The sequence below is a fragment of the Trichosurus vulpecula genome, chromosome 5 (genome assembly GCF_011100635.1).
Source record: "Trichosurus vulpecula isolate mTriVul1 chromosome 5, mTriVul1.pri, whole genome shotgun sequence".
In the NCBI taxonomy this organism is placed as follows: domain Eukaryota; kingdom Metazoa; phylum Chordata; class Mammalia; order Diprotodontia; family Phalangeridae; genus Trichosurus; species Trichosurus vulpecula.
The window spans coordinates 216814158-216828876 of NC_050577.1; the positions used below are offsets into that span (position 1 = coordinate 216814158).

The following is a 14719-nucleotide window of genomic DNA, read 5'->3' on the forward strand; positions in this document are numbered from 1 at the left end:
TTCTTATAATAACCCATGGGAGTTGGGGAGGGGGGAAGTCATTTCATATGTATTTGATTGCAGAAAAAGAGCTCTACATATGGGTGGAGTTTTTGGTTTTTTTTACAAAGATTTGTTTTTAAACAGTGCTTTTGAAACAGTTTTGCTGCAAATATATTTTCAGAGAGAAATTTCGCTTCCATTACCTCCACTGACAAGATGCAGTTTATAAATGAGACACCAGTGAACACAACCAACAATGATTATTTTTCAAAGAAAGGTATGTAAACTAGAATCAACCCCAAAGTAGCCTCCCAGAGGCCTCAGAACCATTGAAAACATGGAAATGCAGTTTCTTGGCTAGGTCACTTGATAACATAATTATTCCCAGAGATGAACGACCCCATTCCACCTTGTTTCCATCCCACCCAGTCAACTACAGAGGAAAACAGCTATTTTTTTTGAGAAGGGGAGTTACTACTGGTCTCTTTGGCCCCAACCTTTCCACTCTGTAAGACCAAATGCTTCACAGAAAACTATGCAAATAAATATTAAACATACACCAGCATCTGTCCCACCTCCCTCTAACCTCCCCCCCAAAGTCTACATGCCTAATCAGGCAGTCCAATTAAGGAGTCTCAGAAGAACTCTTGTTCCCTAAGATTGCAATGTATCTAGACAGTTATTTTTTATCGTTAGACTTTTTCTTCTTTAAACTGGAAGTAACTTTTTAGCTTAACTCAAAAATTCTTAATATTCTATATTCATTCAAGTTACATTGGTCAGGATATCAGGTTGTGGAGTCTTTCTATCTTCATTTAAAGTACTAAAGAGAAACAGCCAAAAGAATGGAAAAGGAGAGGAGAGGAGAGGAAGGAAGATGAGGAGAGGAGAGGGGGGGAGGGGAGGGGAGGCGAGGGAAGGGGAGAAGAGGGGAGGAGAGGGAAGGGGAGGAGAGGGGAGGTGAGGGGAAGAGATGGGAGGGGAGGACAGGAGAGGAGAGGGGAGGAGAGGGAAGGGGAGGAGAGGGGAGCAGAGGGGAGGCGAGGGAGGGGAGGGGAAGAGATGGGAGGGGAGGAGAGGGGAGGAAAGAAGAGGGAGGAGAGGGGAGGGAAGGAGGGGGAGGAGAGGGGAGGGGAGGAGAGGGGAGGAGAGGGGAGGGGAGGAGAGGGGAGGAGAGGGGAGGAGAGGGGAAGAGATGGGGAGGGAGGAGAGGGGAGGAGAGGGGAGGAGAGGGGAGGGGAGGGGAGGGGAGAGGAAAAAAGAGAGGAAAAATAGCTTATGATAGAGAAAGAAATGTCTGAGACTTTGGAAGACACAGTCCTAATGAACTACTTACCATTGCTTTGGCAAATACAATCCATATTTTGACTTCAGGTACACAGTGTGCCTGCTATAGGCTGGCCATGGAGTTCCATTGTCAAACAATTTCTATACTTATCCAGGGCTCACTTTTCAAAGCAGCAGAGTAAATATGCAACGTACTGAGCAGAGGTTTAACCATGCATGCCAGTTACTAACAATGACACCTGTACTACATACTTGTGCACCACTGAACAGCTTTTTTAAGTAGTTTAGGTTCACTTTATTTGCTTATTTGTTCATTAAGTCATTCCCCACCCCCTTTCTCTCTTTCCCTCCCTCCCTCTGTTGGAGGGGAGAGGAGAAGAGGGGAGAGGTCAAGAGGGTCCACAAGTCATTGCACACCATGACAGTTCCAAATCCCATTTTAAAAACCTAAAGAAATCCCCCCCCAAACTTTCTCCACCTCCATAAGCCAACTCTGAAAACACTGCATGTCATGTTAATTTCACCTGGATTCCTAACAATCAACCAGATGATTGTGAAAATATACACACAACAGCATCTAAGGAGTGACTTTAAAAAAAATACAAGTTAAATATTTAAAACACCCTCTGCACTTTAGACTTGGAGTAAAAGTTCTCTCAAGTTCTATAGGGATGGAAACAAACCAACCTTAAGGGGAAAACAGAGAGCGTTCATCAGCCCTACCAGGAAGCAATAATACATGGGGAAACTTTCCATTCTTCTGGCTCTAAGTGCCATAAACAGCTTCTTCCTTTTTTTTTATCTTGGAGACTTTGAAGACATACATCATGGTATGCCCAAGAAACAATTTCCCTGCTTGGAATATTTTTAATAGACAGATCTCTTCTGCCTAATAATAATAGGTGACATTTATGCAATGCCTGGACAATTTACAAAGCGCTTTGCATGCATTATTTCTTTTTTTTTTAATCTTAAATGGAAAGGGATGATTCAAAGAAAAAAAATAAAAGGAAAAATGCCACAAGGATAGGTTACAAATGCACATAGAGAATGAGGCTGGAGTGCGTGCCAGGTGGCCAGTTTTTTCTTGCAAGTTCATGTAATTGTCTCTTGTATTGTCAGGAAAATAGATGGCTAAGCTGTAGTAGTTGGTCATGTGATCAGTGTTGGGCATGACTACTTTTGACCTGAATGCTGGGACAAGATCCCACCCAGGCACTGTTATCTTGAAATAGTCTCCCAATTCCCACTATCTCTGACACAGAGCTCAACCTTGGATGCACCCCCAAATCAAGGTCCTTGTCTCAAACTAGCTGGAGACAAGCATCCCCTGGTACTGGTGCTGATGTGCCTGGTACCTCTAAAATAGCTGGGATGTGTGCTCACAAGTCAGGAAGACCTAGGTCTGAATCGCACCTGATACACTTACTACCTGTGTGACTCTAGGTAAGCCAGTTAACTTCTCTGAGACTCACTTTATGCATCTGTAAATCAGGGATAATAATGGCATCTACCTCATAGGGTTGTTGTGAGGTTCAATTGGCATGACAAATGTAAAGTTCTTGAAGAATTATATAAATATGAACTAATCTTATTATTTTGATTATAGTTTTCAACTTTAATCATAAAGTGACATATGATAAAAGCACTTAACTTCCACCAAAGGCTTGTGTGTACGTGTGCACACGCATGTGTGTGTGTGTGTACATATATGTGTCTATGCCTACATGAGTGTGTTCAGTGAGAGGAGAGGCCAGTGTTCCTCCCAAGATTGTAGTGACCTCCCTACCCACATGTTTCTGTTCTGACATTGCCATTTTCCCATCCTCCACCCCTCAATACACAAACAGCTTCAAATTTACAACTCAGACTTTAATAGTTCTTATGCCTCAGGAATCAGGATAGTTGAAAGCCAAACAGAAAGCCCAAAGTGCATTTTGTACTTACTAATTCTGGTTTCAAATAAGGATCCTTTTATTTCATGAAAAGACACACACACACACACACACACACACACACACACCCTACTCCTTTTCCCACCTACCTTCCCCCTTCCAAAAAATGTTTCATGTATTAGATGATTAAGGAATAAGATACATAAGAGTTTGGCTCATTGTTTCTCAGTAGCAGCAAAAATCTGTGATTGATTCCCCTCATGTGAAGCTGGGTATTTTTATTCCCCTTTGAATTTGCATGGCTTGAACTAAAAACTTTAAAATGATGTATCCCAATGGGAAAGTACACATAAAATGGGCTATCCTCTATTACATAATATTCTCATGTTTGGGAATTTTAGCTTTGGATCCTCTGTACTAGCCAGCCAGAATATTAGATTTCAGCTACACATTCACACGGAAAGCCACACTCTGGGATCAGGTATCCATTAGTTACCAAGGGTCCATGTTCCCATGTTGTAAATAACTCACTCTTGCAAGTTATATACATAAGGATGTATGTGTACATACATGTGTGCATGGATATAATCTTCCTCCTATCCAATAAAAAAACACCTCGCCTCTCCCTACAGTTACTGAGGCCCACAGAAGGCCACCTCTGTGCATGAATCTCAGGCAGCTTGGATTACATATTAAAATTCTAATTAAAATTTTTTGCTTGTGTTCTCTCTGCTCTCTGGTCAGAGATTAAAAAGTAAACTTGGATTCTGGGTGAGAACACTACAAGCAACTAAAACACAGTGCTGATGAATGAGAAAGAAACAAGGTTTAACTACATGGTCCTGGAAAAAAAGAAGAAAACACCATGAAACCACCTATTTTATAGGACCCACTTCAGGCACTAAATCATCAATGTCATGTAAGAGTTACCTGAGTAACTTTTTGGAAAAAGTGGGTATAGACATAAAACAGAAAGATGTAACTTCTTAGCAGGGAGGGAACCAACAATTTATTTTCCAATTCCAGTATTTCAGTGGATAATATAAAAATAGTTAGCATTTGCAAGCACTTGAAGATTTGCAAAGTGCTTTTTGTATATTATTTCATTTTACCCTCTTAACTCTATAACGTAGAAGTTATTATTATCCTCATGTGACAGATGTGGAAACCGAGGCAGAAGGAGGTCAAGTGACTTGCTCAGGCTACACAGCTAGTAAGTGTCTCTCTACCAAAAGCCGTGAGTCTAAGAAACATTTGGTCATAGAACTGAGGCACTTGGTAAGCTCCAACTAACTAGACTATTTAATATTTAAGTTCTTGAATGAAGTTGATGTCAAAGTATCTGAGCGTCTGTGTATATGTGTAACACAAATGCAGCCCTGGAAAGTTGTCAGTTTCAAAGGCTCAGTTCTCATGAAACTGACCTGAAAAACGACTCCTTATTTTAAAGGCATAGTGACAGCAGCTATCCCGATAACTGCTTGGGTACATTAAGAGACTCAGAATATTTAACATACAGGGTCATTACATTGGTTTGGTTAGAAATAACGGACCAGCACTTTCCCCAGACTTTCAGTCAAATCAAATGCTAAAGGTATAAAGTTTGTTTGTATGGATCAATGAAATCTTTTTGAGTTCATCTAATCAATTTCTTAAAGCTACAAGAACCTGTCAGATTTCCTGCTTGATAAAGGAGGAAGGAAATGTTTTAGAATTAGGAATGATCCCATACTTTGTTTTTGCAGACCAAGGTCATTTATTTAGATAAAACATATTTCTTTACCCTCTTTTCTTTTTCTAGTTACTAGACAGTTAGTACTGGGACTGAATACATATAGAAAAGTCTATGTTAGCATCGTGGACTGAAACAAAGAAAAGTATCTGCATTGTTTTTATAACTGGAACAATATGTTTTCCATGTTAAAAAATCCCCTTTATTCCTAGACATTCCCAGACATAATGGACAATGATTTTTTTTAAGTTCTCTAAATGACCCAAAAGATCCAATGCTGAAAACAAGATTTTTTTGTTTTGTTTTCTTTTTTATGGAAGTTGGTAAACCCAAGGATGAGGGGCCAGACAGATTTTTTTGAAAACATTTTCTTCCTACCTTTCTAAATCATAGGATAGCCAAGAACACATTTCTATCAGTCAATTACAAGGCAATAACCATTTTTTTTTGCTAACTGCATCTTAACTGATTTTCATTGTTAAGCCAGTCTGGACTTACCTTCCCCCCACCGCCAGAGTGTCTTCTAACATGCCTGGACCACTGGTAGAGCAGCTTGAGACATGAAAGCCGCAGCAAAGTCCAGCCCCTCTGCCTTCATCCTGCCGTGTGCAGTCTTCCCCATCCACATCTTTCGATAAAAGTCAGGATAAAGCATGATTTATTAATATGGCAAAGCCATTACAATTCAAAGCTAAAGTGTTATTGGACCTCTCCCTAGCTACTGCTGTTTAAGGAAGTCTTTAAAAACCAATTTAATTTCCTTCACAGTCAAATTTTCTCCACAGATAATTGGTTTTCATTATATGCACAAAAACTGCCATGAAGTCAATATGTATGAGTCATTTTGAAAATTTTTTTAAATGGATATCTGTGTTGGTGTGGTTTTGTGTTAATGCCATGAGAGAGACAAGTACACACACACACAGGTTTCTGTGATTTTTCTAAGACTGTATTATTCTTTTCCCATCCCTACAAGCTGACCAAACACATTACAAACCAGTTTCATAGGGCACATGAAATAAACATTGGGGATAATGTTTGCATTCACACTGGAAGCACACATCATAATAAAATAACTTAGGTTCTTTATTAATGGTTTTATTTTTTTAAAAGCATATTCTCTGCTAAAAGAATTCTATTGTTTTCCCTACTGGAATCATTTGTCTTGAAGAGCATTGGAATTGTATTCTCTTTTTTTCCTACTCTCTAGTCACCCTTTTGTTTAAAATAGTCATATTTAGATTCACAAGACACTGGTGGCAATGTTTTTACTTCATTCTTCCCATCCAATGCACGTGTGTGAATTTAGCGTGGGATCACTAATTGTTCATAAGTGCCCTGAAACATTAGATTAGCAGTGTTTATAATTGTCTAAATACAGCATGACGATATGGAATCAATTACCACGCTCATCAATCTTTGACATTCTAATGCATTCAGAAAAAAAAAATGTGTCAAAGTTGCCCTGATCTCCAGGAGCAGGTCCTTATCTCTAGGAGATCTGGCCAGTGGAAGTAACCGCTGGTCCTTAATTAAGACAAAGACAGAGATTGTGCTGATGCAGTACAGAAAGAGGTCTACTTACTTGGATGCCCTAGTCCTCGTCCTCATCCTGCTCTTCCTCTTCTTCCTTTTCCTCCTCCTCCTTGGGAAGGGTGTTTTCTCTCATGCAGAGGATTTCTGATAGAGACAATTGGCTCACATCCTCTTCTCCCTCTGTGGTTCCTCTTCCACAGGTGTTTATAGAGTACCCAGCCCTGCTGTCAAACAGTCTCCCTATTTAAGCAGAAAGAAAAAAAAAAAGGTTCGGTCCCCTTAGGGATTCTCAGTGATGCTCGGAAACGCCTCCACTGAGACAGGTATCTGTTACTGCCTGTTGTTTAAAGAGATTCACTAGAGCTCTTCCGGTTGGTCATCATCACCTTCATTTTTCACTCCTGGAGGCCCAAGGTGCTGAAGTGAGGGAGGGCAGCTGCCTCTCCTTCCTATTTATCAGCTTGGGGATTGGTGGGAGAGGGGCAAAGGGTTTGGTTGGCTTGGATTTTTTTTTCCTCCCCTCAATGTTAGATCAAAGTCAGACATGGAAGGGGATGAAACATAGTTTTCTGAATTACATTTGGTTTCCCGAGTTGCTGGATTTCTAAAGAGAAATACACATCCATACACACACGCACATGAGTCCATTATTTCATAAGGATACGGGGTAGAAAAGAAAACTAGGAAAGAAAGAAAAATGACGGTTTTCAAACAAATGAGTTTCTCTCTCTCCCTCATGCCCCACTCAGACACGCTCGCGAGCGCGCGCACACACACGCACACACGCGCACACACACACACACGCACACCCCTTCCAGGAGCACTGCAGCTTTTTTTTTTCTCTTGTTGAATAGTAACTCTCCGTGAGCAGAAAGCGCTTAATAAAGCTAAGGTCAGCCTGTTTAGACTTGGCACTTGCGGCGATAACGGATCAGTGGCGAAAGCATCCTACAGATAGATGAATTTTCCCCCCTTTCCCCCCCCTACCTCTTCACTGCCCCCCCCCAAGTCACAAACATCAGACATTTATTCTCGAAAGAAAGCTTTTTAGATCCTTCCTGCAGTTTCCATAGTGATTCCATTTTCCCCTTTTATCCCAGATTGGCTGAAGAGCCGCTCCCCTCCGAGCTCCCAGTGGCTCCTCGCTACCAACTGTCGACATAAAAAGGTAGTCGAGGCACACGTGCGGCACCCACTGCCCGAAATAATTAAAACCCACAAAGGTTAGCAAGAGGTCGCCGAATTCACATTTTAAAAAAATTATCTCCCTATATCAACAGAGCAGCACGGGAAGAAATAATTTTGCTTGAACCCACGTAATTATCCCCAGTTAAATGTAGTTCTGTTTTGCCACTACCTACGGCCCTCATATTAAAACACTCATCATGCAAAACATAATCCTTTCATAAAAGGCTTTAATATTGCTGACACTGCTCCAGATGCCGGAGCCTGTTAGGCATAAAAGGTCATTACCAGAACGTTTTCTCTTGGGTTGTTTTAGTTGGGGGATGAGACATCTGTCCTAGGCATTGTTCCCTTACTCTTTTCCAATACTTGGTTCAATTTTCATCTGCTCTGCCAAGGCAAGCCCATTGTCCTGGGCCAAGTAGCCCTGGCTGGCCACGGTCAAAGAACATCCAACCCGAGGAAACCTGGGTCTTTTAGATTAACCCTTAATTAAGCAAGGGCACAGAGATCCTGGCCGCTGCATGGAGCCGTAATTTACTGCAATACCATACTGGGCCGGGCTTCTCCCAATTAAAACGGAGCTTTAGATGAATTTTCAAAGTTGGGCTGATTCGATTTCAACTCTCACATCACTTAATAATACTGCTACATGAATAATCCTAGTCATAGGTTACCATAATCCTAGGAGAATTTCAGTTCTTCGCAAAGATTGTATCTCCTTATTAAATATATTGAATTCTTGTCATGAAGCTAGAGATGGATTACAAATAAACTCTTGGCCCTGAAAAGAATTCTTTGTTCAGATTGTTGTAGGAATAACGCAGTTAGCAATTTACTTGAAAAGTCCATGAGTAATCTGGGTGGGCTAATAAGTTAAAAAATGGCAAGTTACATAAAACCCATGTAAAAATTTAGAAACAATGACTGTTTTGCAGAATTGGTTGATGCATAATTATTACAACTTGTGTTGATTATTAATAACAATAGCTGGCATTTATAAAGTGCTTTAAGGTTTGCAAAGCATTTAACAGATACCATCTCATTTGATCCTCACAACCACCCTGGGTGAGTAGCAGGTGCTATTATTATCCCATTATATAGATGAAGAAACTGAAGTGAAGAGAAGTTAAGGACTTGGTCATAGGATCTTAGATCTCAAGATGGAATGAACCTTAAAGGCCATTTAGTTCAACTTTTTCATTTTATGCATAAAGAAACTGAGACCAGAGTGACCAATATCTTGCTTAAAGTCATATACGTAGGTAGTTAGTGGAAGATCTGGGATTTGAACACAGTTCTTTGGACTTCATATGCAGAATTCTTTCCACAGCACTACACCTTCTCCCTAAATTTCAGAAGCAGGATTCAGACTTGGGTCTTTTTTCTCTCTAAGTCCTTACAATAACTGCATTTATAAATTGTTTAATATTTGCCAAGTTTTGTATAATGTATTAACTGTGGTATCTATCACTATGATGATGAAAGCCTATTTCTTCATTCAATATATCCTGCCCCTATCTAAACTAATATCAGTAAAGAAGAGACAGATGGCCCACTGGATTTCTCTTCACTAATTTATTGAGTGATCTTGGGTAAATCACTTCACTTCTCTGGCCTTCAGCTTTTTATCTATAAAATAGGTGTTGGACTAAATGATCTCTGCAGTCCTTTCCAGATCTATGACCAGATGTTTTCCCTCCTATCCATTTACTTTGAATATGATAAATTTCATAGGAAGGACAAATCAAAAGTTTTATGTTTTCCAGGAAGAAGACATATATGGAGCTTGACTGTCTCTTGGAACATGTACCATGATGGACAATGAGTTCCCCAATATTAGAGGTTGTTGAATAAGTGAATGAATCAATCAGTCAAGAAGTGGGTATCAAGTACCTCCTATGCACCTAGCACAGCTGACAAGACTAGAAAGACAAAAATAAAATAAAATAATCTCTATTCTCAAAGAGCTTCAATTCTAAAGTTGGATGACCACTTGTCGAGGAGGTTATAGAGCAGATACAAGGTTCATACCTAAGGATCACAGCTTTTGATCTAGGAGGGACTTTAGAGGTCATTGAGCATAACCTCTCATTCTACAAATGAGGCTAAGAAAGAGAAAGTGGCCTGCCTGCCCAAATCCCTCAAATGGCATGAGGCAGAACCAGAATCTGAACTTTGATCCTGTGTCTTCTAACCCAGCATTCTTTCAACTATACTGTGTACCTCTCCATTAGACAGAACATTAAACGAGACAATGCCTAACACTCCTTCCAATTATGAGATTGTAGCATGGAGACTTTGGATGGATGGAGACTTTGCCAAGAATTATCAGACCCAGCTACTGCTACCTATGATTTACTATCAAGCAATCAATCAACATACATTTATTAAATGTCTCCTATGTGTCCTGCACTGTGCTAGGCACTGGGGAACACAAAGAAATGCAAATACAAATGAAAGAGTTCCTGCCTTCAAGGAGTTTATATCCTATAAATGTACACAAATACACACACACACACACACACACACACACACACATATATATATATATATATATAGATAGATAGATAGATAGATAGATAGATAGATAGATAGATAGATATAGATATATATAGGATACAAAATAGATATACGAAGATTGGGGGAGGGTTGCTAGCAATTGGTGGGGATCAGGAAAAGCTTCATGTAGATGGTAAGTGGGGCTTGAGCTGATTTTTTTTAAGTAACAAGGAATTTTAAGGTAATTAAAAAGTCCTTGTTAGGAAATCGAATACCTTGGTAACACTTTCATCTCTTTAACACAAAGGTCAAATACTTGAAAGAGAAAGGAGATCATGGGAAGTGAGTTCTGCTGTGTAGACAATTAAAAAAAAAAGATGTGTCTTTGTGATTTATGATCACAGAATAATATACACCTAGAAAATCAAGTGTTTCTCAGGAGGCTGGTGTTTCAACAATTCGGCTAGCAGCCGCTGTGGGGATGAAAAACCAACATGAGCCTAACAACAAGAACGCTACAAGCCCAAGCTCTTTTGATCTGCTTTATTAAGGAAAGCAATATTAAGGGGTTAACAGTCTTACTTTAATCAAACCTACAAATATCATTCACTCAGCTCAGGGGGAAAAAGCCAGCACCCTGAGCTTCGGAAAAAAAAACAAACAGAACAAATAAACACAAATCAACAGATAGATTTCTGTCTGACAAAATCATAATATACACTTACCAGAGAAGGATCAACATCTGGGTTTTCATCAAAGCCAGGGAGCTCATAACAACAGCTTGCCTAGAGTCACGCACCACTCCCGCTGTGGCTCAGAGCTCCAAGGCAGAAAGTCAACCTCTGGGTTTATATATCTTGTTCAGGGTCAAAGGTGGGTCACACATGCGGCTCACCCATGTGACCTAAAATCATCACAAAAATGTGACTTAAACCCACGTGGTCTAAAAGCCTCTGATGTCACAAACATATCACTCAAACCCATGTAAACTAGGTTTTCCCTTGAGGCAAGGAAGTCATTGAGGACTCCTAATTTAATCAAGGAAACAAAGGCCAAACTCTTCAAGGGCACTTGGTTGAATAAGTGCTAAGAGCCCATCTTGATTCCCGATACAGCTGGGGAAGAAAATATTAGGTAAGTGGACCTTTGACCTAATCAAGAGACCTTTAAACTGGTATTTAAGGGAAAAAGGGAGATTCACAGATAAAACCATAAAACCAGATTATAGGATCATAGGATTTAGAGTTGAAGGGCCCTTAGAGAATACTTACTGCAAAATCCACATTTATAGATAAAGAAACAAGCTATGGAGGACAACAGGTGTGAATGAAGAATCAGAGTGGAGGAAGTGCTTAATAATGCTTCAGAAGTGTTTATCTCTTTAACATGAAGGTGACCTCCTGGCAGAACCACTTGGTTTTGGGGGAGTGGGGTGAAGGGATGTCGGAGAAAGGGTTCATAATTCAGGTAGTAATTGGACAGGATCACCTTTAAGGTTCCTTCCAATTTTACAATCCTATGATTCTTTGAAATAAGAAAGGAGTGGGTGACAAGTAATATGTAGGATTTCAGTTGTCTCTAGACAGATTTCAGTCATCAAAAAGAGTAAATTGTAAATTTTACCCCAAAGAGGCAAATATGGACTTACTAGTCTCACTGAATTCTAGTGGGAAACGATTCATTACCGGGATATAGCAATAGAAAAGCTTATACAAAAGAAATAAGGTCTAACTACAGCAATCTATGTTAGGAAGAGATACACTGGAAAGGGAAAGCTTGAGGGTGTAAATATAGTCAATGAAGATAAAAGGAGAGAGACACTTGTAGAGTTAGTAGTTTTAGAAGTACACTACGGATCACTGGACCAGATGGAAGATACTTGTTCTCACTACCAGAAGAAAATAGGTGATGGTGAGAAAGTGAAATAGTCCCTGTCAAACACCAAATAAACAAACAAAAAACCCCAAAAAACAACTGGGAGGTATAGCCCCAATTGACAGAATTCAGTAATGATCATGATTACCATTACTACTTCTGCTGCTGCTACTACTATGACTACTACTACTACTACTACTACTACTACTACTACTACTGTTACTACTGCTACTACTAGTAGTATTTATATAATATTTTAAGGTCTGCAAAGTGTCTTACATATGTTAACTCATTTGATCTACATAACAACCTCAAAAAGTAGTTGTTACTACTATCTTCAGGAAATTGAGGCAATGATTAAATGACTTGCCCAGAGTCACACAGCTCTGGTCTTTCTGACTCCAGGTTTAGCACTCTATCCATCCTACTGCTTGGTTACCTACATGGAAACTAATCAGAGGTCATTCTCAAAGAGGTGTCTGGGAGTAGATAACATGGTAATAGGAGGGGAAATAGTAAGATATGGAATATAGTCTGCTCGTGTGGAGTCTAGGATTGAGGTAAGTAATATAATTCAAATGAGAAAATAATGAGCTTACGTAACACTTGAAGTGCTATGTGAATGCTAGCCAGTTCTTATCATTATCATAGAATCATACATTTGTAGATGCTAAAGACACAGAAGTCATGTCATCCAACTCCTTCCCTTTCCAGATGAGGAAACTGAAGTCTATGATGGTTCTATGCCTTACTCAAAGTCACACAGACATCAAGCAACAGAGGTATAATTTGAACCCAGGCTCTTAGAAGACTGAGCTTTCTCTTCCATCACAATACCTAACAATTTGGAAAGTTAGGATGAGTCACCATATCACCAAAGGGTGAAAGAACACCAGGTCAGAGAAGAACGGTTAGTTGAAGCTACTCACCCAAATGTTCATAATTTCAGATTTTATGGGTTCTGTGCTTTATGGCAGGGATAAGAAAATTGGTCATTTTTGGAGTTAATGATTGCAAAGAAATGGGAATACTTCACATATTGACCTCAGAAAAGCACATTTCAAAAAGTAGAAAACAGAGAGATCAGAACAATAAAGAATGGTTAGGGAAAAGCAAAGAGGGCAATAGATGGCCCAGAGATCATGCCACATAATGGAACTGGAGGTGCTGAACTTAGTTCATAGGTTTATAGATCTAGCATGGGAATGTTCTTTAGAATCCAGGATGCTTAGTGGAGACATGATAACTGTCTTCAAATCTTTGGAGGGCTACTATGAGGTAGCCCAGAGAACAGAATAAAGAGCACATCTCCTGCCCCCCCAGCTTCTTCCACCACTGAAAAAAGAAGAAAAGAAAAAAAACTTTATGACAAATAAATAGATTTACTAAGAATATGTCATACTAGGGCAGCTAAGTAGTACAGTTGGTGGAGTATTGGCTCTGGAGTCAGGAGGACCTGAGTTCAAATCCAATCTCAGGCCCTTACTAGCTATGTGACCGTGGTCACTTAACCCCAATTGTCTCAAAAAAGAATATGTCATACTAAACATCACAGATGAGAAAATCGAATGAATCTAGATTTCAAGAAGTCATTTGACAAAGTTTCTCATAGCATTATTAAAAAAAGAGGTGAGGGAAAGATGATAATATATTTACATACTGAATAAACTAATTCAAATAGTTGATCCATGTCAACTTTGGAGAGGGATCTAGAGTGGTATGCTGAAGAATGTTGTGCTGCTTGGATTCCTTTGTTCAACCCTTTTACCAATGACTTGAATAAAGCACTGGAGTCATGTTAATACATTATTGATGGCAAAGGGCTAGGGAAGATATCTAATACATTGGATGACAGAATCAGATTGAAAAGTATCTAGACAGGCTAGAAAAATATGCTAAAAACCAAGAAGGCACAATTTAATAGAGACAAAGGACAAGACTTAAACTTGGCTTCCAAAAAACAATAAACTACCCAAATCCTGTATGGCAGATATCCAGCTGGCCAATAATTCATGGGATAAAGACCTAGGGACTTAGGTTGATTGCACATATAATCTAAATCTGTGGTGTCTTCTAAGAAAAAAAGTTGATATAATCTTAGGCCACATTAATGGACACATAGGATTCAGAACAAGGGAAGGAAAAATCCCGCTTTTCCCTGTACCACATTTAGAGTAAAGTATAAGTTCTAGGTAGCTCATGTCAAGAGAGCTGCTGATGCATAGGAGAACAACATGAGGATGACTAGACTGGTGAGTTGATACAAACCTTGTTATTCATAAGGGGGTGGTCAGAATGGTAAGTTGACCCAAACACTGTTATATGAGGAAGGACCTTACATGGATAGATGACAGTTTGGAGGTGGGAGAAGTATGATATCTGTCTTAAAACATCTAAAGGTCTTTTACATGGAAGAGGTATCTGTATCTAAATTCCAACCAATGAGAAGACATATTTTATTTATGTATAAAGAAAAATGTCATAATAATTAGAGGTGTTGAGAAATGGAAACAGCTGTCTTATTAGGAGGTTGTGGGTTCCTTCAGCTTTTAGGAAGAAGTCTGATGAGAAATTCCTCCATAAAGTGGGAGATAAGCCCAGATGACATCACACCAAGTTAATTCCGAAACTGTGTTTCTTTGAGGCTGGGGAAAGGGAAGTTTGTACTCCCTTGCTGCAAAGAATATAGACAGAACTTTAGGGAAGATGAAAATCATGGCGGTCA

At 39.5% G+C, this 14719-nt stretch overlaps 1 long non-coding RNA gene across 2 annotated transcripts in view; it reads left to right on the forward strand.

The window, feature by feature from the left end:
* Window positions 1-9532, forward strand: part of LOC118852015 — a 63292-nt gene extending 53760 nt beyond the window's left edge. Inside the window, exons 3-4 of one of the 2 annotated variants that reach the window (XR_005010515.1) lie at window positions 164-259; window positions 9387-9532. This is a non-coding gene — a long non-coding RNA (uncharacterized LOC118852015). Of the gene's footprint in view, window positions 1-163; window positions 260-3908; window positions 4076-9386 lie in introns of those variants that run through there. The other variant, XR_005010514.1, reaches the window with a different exon arrangement.
* Window positions 9533-14719: the final 5187 nt, after the last annotated feature.